The sequence below is a fragment of the Dermacentor variabilis genome, chromosome 5, assembly GCF_050947875.1.
Source record: "Dermacentor variabilis isolate Ectoservices chromosome 5, ASM5094787v1, whole genome shotgun sequence".
Lineage (NCBI taxonomy): Eukaryota > Metazoa > Arthropoda > Arachnida > Ixodida > Ixodidae > Dermacentor > Dermacentor variabilis.
Window position 1 is genome coordinate 67,549,715 of NC_134572.1, and position 6,384 is coordinate 67,556,098.

Consider the following 6,384-nt stretch of genomic DNA (forward strand, 5'->3'; position numbering starts at 1 on the left):
GCTAGATAAACATATACAATGCAGTTAACGCGAAGGTTGAGCCACTATAAACGTGTAAAATGACACTCGAAAGAAATATACATACTGATCCCAGAACAAAATTTTCTGCGTTTTTTTTTCAACATCTCTTTGACCAATGTTGCAAAGTTTTGCAGCACCAAAACACTTTTGGAGTATTCATCTGAGAACAACAGATACTTGAAAATATATATTTAATTTATTTGGACTAATTATGCAATAAACAACGCAGAATATTCAACTCGCTTGAACAAATAGTGAAGAATTCATATAATAGAAACCAGCATCGAGTTGCACTATGCCTTAACTTAACAAATTAATTTGCGAATGAGTATTCCCGAATTGATCTGCTACCATTTAACTTTAATACTCCAAGAACCTATTATAATTTGTTTAATTTTTATTTTTCCCTTAAAATGATCACGCACAAAGCAGTGCAAAGTGGCACATCAATGACTCCTGCTGAATACGTAGTACATAGTTTTGTACAGAAACAAGTTACATTGTAAACCACTCTACCCTCGGGCACGTCTTTTAATTATGAAAAATGTGACCATGCTGTACTGAAACCCCTTTCATCGATTTCTCGTGTGGCTGCTATAGACCCTATTCAAGGCAATCCCGTGGCCGCCGCCATATTTTATCACGTGGAGACGCGTCCATGGCTTGCCTCAGCTGCCTCCGTTGTCTACTAGTTTACAACGGATGTGCATGACGCCCCGGTGCAGCTCTGTAAACGACTGTTTGGGCGGATATTGTAGGTGGTGATTCGGTGGACGACATGAAGCTTTGGCCACAGCATTAGAGGGCATGTAAGCGCTTTTGGTGTTCATTACGCCTTGCGCAAACCGCGCGAGCAGCGTATAGATTGTGTTTAAAATTTTCCCAAGCTGTCCAATCTTTCCGCTTACGAAATAAATTAGGGTCAGGTTGTTTCTCTCTTCTCTGTTTATTTGGCAACTACTTTGACGCAGCGGCTTGTTATATTTCTTCCGCAGTAAAGATTCTCGGTGCGGTCGCTGTCTGATTGTTTATTTCCTGCCTAATCGTTGGCGGTTGTGCTCCCTTGCGATATATTTGTTCTTGCCGCGCACAAGGCTTGGAACATACATGTTCTGTACTTCGTAATAGCTTGTAGCAAATACGTATTGTTGCTAGCCACTCGCTTACGTTGTGCACCGTCACGAAATGTTCAGCTTCGAACATCCGTTGCTGTAGGTGTAGTCGCCGTCACCAATGCTTCGGCACAATGATCCACCTCGCGAATTCCCCGACTAGAATTTGTAAATTGCAATATGTGCCATAAGGAAATTAGTTAGAAACTTAATCAGTGAATTTTTGTTAATTATTCGATTATGCATTTCATCTTTTTCTGCAAGTGATGTTCGCCTCTTCAAGTAGACCAGCTCATGGACTATATAGAGTTGTGCTATCTGCCACAGAACATTAAAATTTTTTTTTCAAAGTGTTCGCTGAGACAGCCGGTATAAGCTGCCCCAATGATTCACACCGCTGTTTTCTTTCTCATGTGTTTAGAAAAAATTTTAGTACCCACCGTGGTTGCTTAGTGGCTATGCTGTTGGGTTGAGACGGGATCGAATCCCGGCCACAGCGGCGCATTTTCATAGGGGCGAAATGCGAAAGCACCCGTGTACTTAGATTTAGGTGTACGTTTAAGAAACCGAGGGGGTCCAAATTTCAGAAGTCCCCCACTACGGCGTGCCTCATAACCAGATCGTGGTTTTGGCACGTAAAACCCCATAATCTAATTTTTAAAAAGTTTATTTCAAGGAAAGAGGCTACGAATACTGAGTCACACTGATGGCATATTCCACCAGGACGATAACATATAGAAAGTATGAAGCATTGTATACGCGGCACGTTTTCGGAGAAGTGTCCGAGTCCACATTTACTAACATATAACCACGTAGACCCGCGGAAACGCACGGTTACACATAAACTGATTGTCACAATATATAAGATGATGTTCGATATATACAGTGTACGCAAGGTTAAGCCCGATATTTTTCGTTCCATCGCTCACTGTGGGATTCCGAACTGTTTTAAAAGCTCCTTTGTTAGCCTCCAAGTTTTTGCCCCATATGTTAGTACCGGTAGAACGCGACGATAATACACCTTTATTTCCAAGGATAGCTGTAATCTGCCTGTCATTAGTTCCTAATGTCGGCCGTATGCGCCCCAACCCTCGTTTCTTATTCTATATGTTTCCTTCTCATGATAACAGGTCCCCTGTGAGTAACCGGCCTAAATAACGCATTCGTGCACAAATTCTAGAGGCTGACTACCAATCATGAATTCTCGTCTTCTTCCGTGGCTATTGAATATTACCTGTCTCTTCAGCGTATTAATCTTCAACCCTACTCTTACACTTTGCCGATCAAATTTCAATAGATGAAGCGCCAGTAGTGACGGCACACAGGAAGGAACAAAGACAGGACAAGGCGCTACTTGCAACTGTATTGAAGTCAAAGGTAGCTGATTATATAGCCATGGGGAGAGGGGGACCTCTCCTTATGGGACATGGGAGACTATGACTATAGCCGAGCCGTACTCAGAGTCTCCATTAAGCCCAGCGCCGTCTTGTAAGCCCGTCTGATGAGCGTGTTGATCTTGGTCCTGTCAGTGACCTGCCATTTGAGGTAGGCCGCAACGTATAGGCAATGTGACTGATCCCTAACGAGTGTACAAGGCGCACGAGACTGTCTTCATGCATGCCTGCCCGTCGTGTCGAGACTATTTGTATGAGCCGGATGGCGTCCATTGCTTTCGTGGTAAGCTTGTTGATAGTCTCGTCGTTGCGGCCGCTCTTGTTTTAGCAGCAGGCCCAGGACCCTGATCTTGGGAACTTCGGGGATGCGTTGCCCCGATGCAGTCACAATCTTGATGTGATCGCACTCCCAAGGGGGAGCGCATTTCCGGCCCGGTCGTAGCGGTGTGAGGACGAACAGCTCGGATTTGGCCGGCGAGTACATTAGGCCGGTGCCGTCAATGTGCTGCTCGATGGCGGTAACCGCTGCTTGCAGCTGTTGCCCGATGCTGGCGTCGGTGGGGCCGGCCGCCCACAGGGTAATGCCATCGGCGTATATCGTATGCCGGACGCCGGTCCCCGCTACTGCCCTCGCTACCACGATTATGACTAGGTTGAAGAGCAACGGCGAGATGACTGAACCCTGCGGTTTACCCATGCTGCCGAGCTTGCGTTCCGGTAGCTTGACGTCTGTGGCGTGCAGTTCCACCGTGCGGTTGGTCAAGAAGTCAACGATGTAATTGCAGGTCGGTACCTCCATGATGTGTCTTGATACTTGTGCTAATATGGCTGAGTGTTTGATTTTTGTCGAATGCGCTTTGTAAATCGAACCCCATAATTACTTTGCTGTCTTGTGTCTTGTCGATTTCTTGTTTGAGTTGTAGCATGGCATCATGTGTGCTGAGTCTGTGCTAGAAGCCGATCATCGTGTATGGGTAGAAGCCTTCTTTCTCCAGGTATTCCTGCCACCGGTTGGCTACCACGTACTCCAGTACCTTGCCCACGCAGGACGTGAGTGAGATGGGACGCAGGTTGCCGATGTCCGGTGGTTTGCCTGGTTTCGGGATCAGGATCGTTCTTGCCGTTTTCCACTGTCGGGGTAGCTTGTCCGAATGCCAGCATTCGTTGAAGTAACGGGTTAGGCCCTCGATCGATGCATCGTCGAGATTGCGTAGCATGTTGTTGGTAACGAGATCGGGGCCGGCTGCTGAGCAGGTGTTGAGCTCGTGCAGCGTTACCCGTACCTCTTACAATGTCTCGGTCGAGCCACGAGTTGGCAACGTGTTGTCTTTGGCTTGGGTGCTGGCCGTGTGTAGTAGGGTCCTGAATTTCTGTGTTTGGTGCTTAGGGTTACTGTAGATGTTAGCGATGAACGGGCTGTCTTTCCATTGTTTGCTTGGGATGATTTCGGTGAAGGTGTATTCCACCCTACTGCGGCCGTGTTTGAGTTGGTGCTCGATGCCCTTTGCGGACGAACGCACAGACCCTCCGCCGGGCTAACGTGAGCGCGATAACCAGGGAGGGTGAGGGTCGCCGTCACCGTTTCTTGCAGCAGAATGATGTCAGGTTTCTTGTTTACTGTGGTGATGTTTATTGCAGCACTGCTCTCTTGTTGTTGCAACTGTGGCAGTTCCACTGCCATACCGTAAGACCCGGTAGTGATCCTATTGTGGATTGGGGCTGGGACATGTCTGTGACGAAGTTGGGGCTTGTGTCTGTTCTTGGAGGTATGGGTGGTTGACGAATTGCGCCGCAAAGAGGGGGCTGCCTATTATGGGCTTGAGGGTCTGTTCAACGCTCTTGTATGATGTGGAAGGACGTGGTGATCAGCTCCTCCAGCTGTGCCAGTCCTTGGTTGGTGACGGTAGCCGTGCTGGTGTATAGTATTGGCGAGCGCTTCAATTTTGGCTTCGAGCTGAGTTTCAGATTGGGTCAGGTCCTTGCAATGTCGTGATGAGGCGCGTGCTCGTTTCTTGGAGGTTGGGTCAGTGGTCTTCTCCTCCTGGGCCTCGTCTTGGGTTGTGTCCATTGATTCTGTGCCTTGCTTTGATGGCGTGTCTGTGTTCTGCTCGGGTACAACGGCGTGTGTAGGTGTCTCGGGCGACAGCTGTGCCAGTGGTCGGCTTTGCTCGCTATGCTAGGAGTTCTTTCTTGACCTCGGCTAAGTCTTGGGCAAGCCGGCGCGTGGTTTCTACCAGTGTCGCGTTGGTTGCGCGGAGTTGTTCGAGCTTCTTGTAGTAGGGGCTGGTTATCCATGCCCACCAGCTGCTCGGAGTGCTTCGGCCACTAGTGGCGCTGTTGGAGCTAGCGCTGCTGCTTTTAACTTCGCCCTTTACTGCGTCGGCCCAGCTAACTCCGTCACGGGAGCGCGATCGCTTAGCACCGCAGCTGTTCCTGCCAGATGAGTAACGGCCGTGGGATGCGCGGCGCGAGGCATGACAGGAAGCGTGGCGTGATGCATGGCGTGAGGCATGGCGCGACGCGCTGCGGGATTCGCTACGGGAAGCACTGTGCGAGCGGGAACGCCCAAAGCGTGGAAACGAGCTTGACTCGAGTGCTTGCTTTGGCTGTTCTTCGGCGTTGCGACGTTCCCATCGCCGTCGCCGCACGACGTATGGAACCTTGTCTTTGGCTCTTCAGAGGCGGTCCCTGGTGGGGTGTTCTTCGCTGCAGAGCTTGCACTTGGGGACCCATTTGTGGCCCTCTCTAGGATTAGAAATACCGCATGCAAGGGAAACACGTACGTTCGGTGTGGGGCACACGTGGCGCCTGCGGCCGACCTTGCCGCATACTTTGCAAACTTCTATTTGCTTTCTGTAGAAACTGCACGGCTAGAGCGTGGATCCGTAACGCACATACTTAGGAACCTTGATACCGTTGAACACTACGATTACTGTCGTCGTGTTCCCGATACGCTTCGCCCCCGCGGCAAGGGGGCTGTACTTGATAACCATCTGCTGCCTTTCGGCACTATGCCCCTGATCACGCCCTTGACTGTGTCGCGGGCGGTCGTTCCGTAATCGCTCACTTCGTATATTTCGCCTTGGAGGTTGATAACTTGAATTTAAGGATGCAGTAAATAACATTGGAGAGATCGCGTCATCTTGCCTGACCCCTTCCTTGATCCGCTTTTTAACAGCGAAGCTGCATATGACTAGGTTTCTGTATATTTTTCGTGTGCGTCAACAAAGATTATCATCGTAAATACCCCCGTAAGCAAAGAAAAAATGCAATAGCTCATCGCCCCGTAAGGCAGAGGCTACAAGCAATCAGAAAAGTGAAGCGAACAGTGCTCATATTCTCTCTAATCATGCATATACCATAGAGGACATCATGTCAAGAAGAAGAACGAAACTTCATTTGCAGAAAAGACTCCGTTGCCCTTAAAACGGGGCAACGTCGTGTGGTCGGGCACCTATTTCAAGGCACCGTTCGCCCTGGCCATCTTTTCTGCCCTCCATACCAGCCTGAGCTGGTCCTCGAGGGCAGAGCTGGATAGCAATGCCTCCCACTTCACTCTCGTGTTATTCTTTTCTTGCTCTTCGGTGTGAGCCGTGCATTCCTATGTGATGGGGATGAGTGTCGGTGTGCTCCAACACCACGGGCATATGTATTTGCATGCTGTTGGGTAGTATATGTGCAGTTTATGGAGGTCTGTATATGTGTCCGTTTGGAGCCTACGTAACATCGTAGAGTCGACGGCTGAAAGGTTCCTATGCGGTGCTGGGTAGGGTCTTCTCAACTCCCTGTAATATTGCAAGATTGCTTTATAACTGGGATCGATGGTTGTCGGGTCTTCCACGATGTTGCCATCGGCA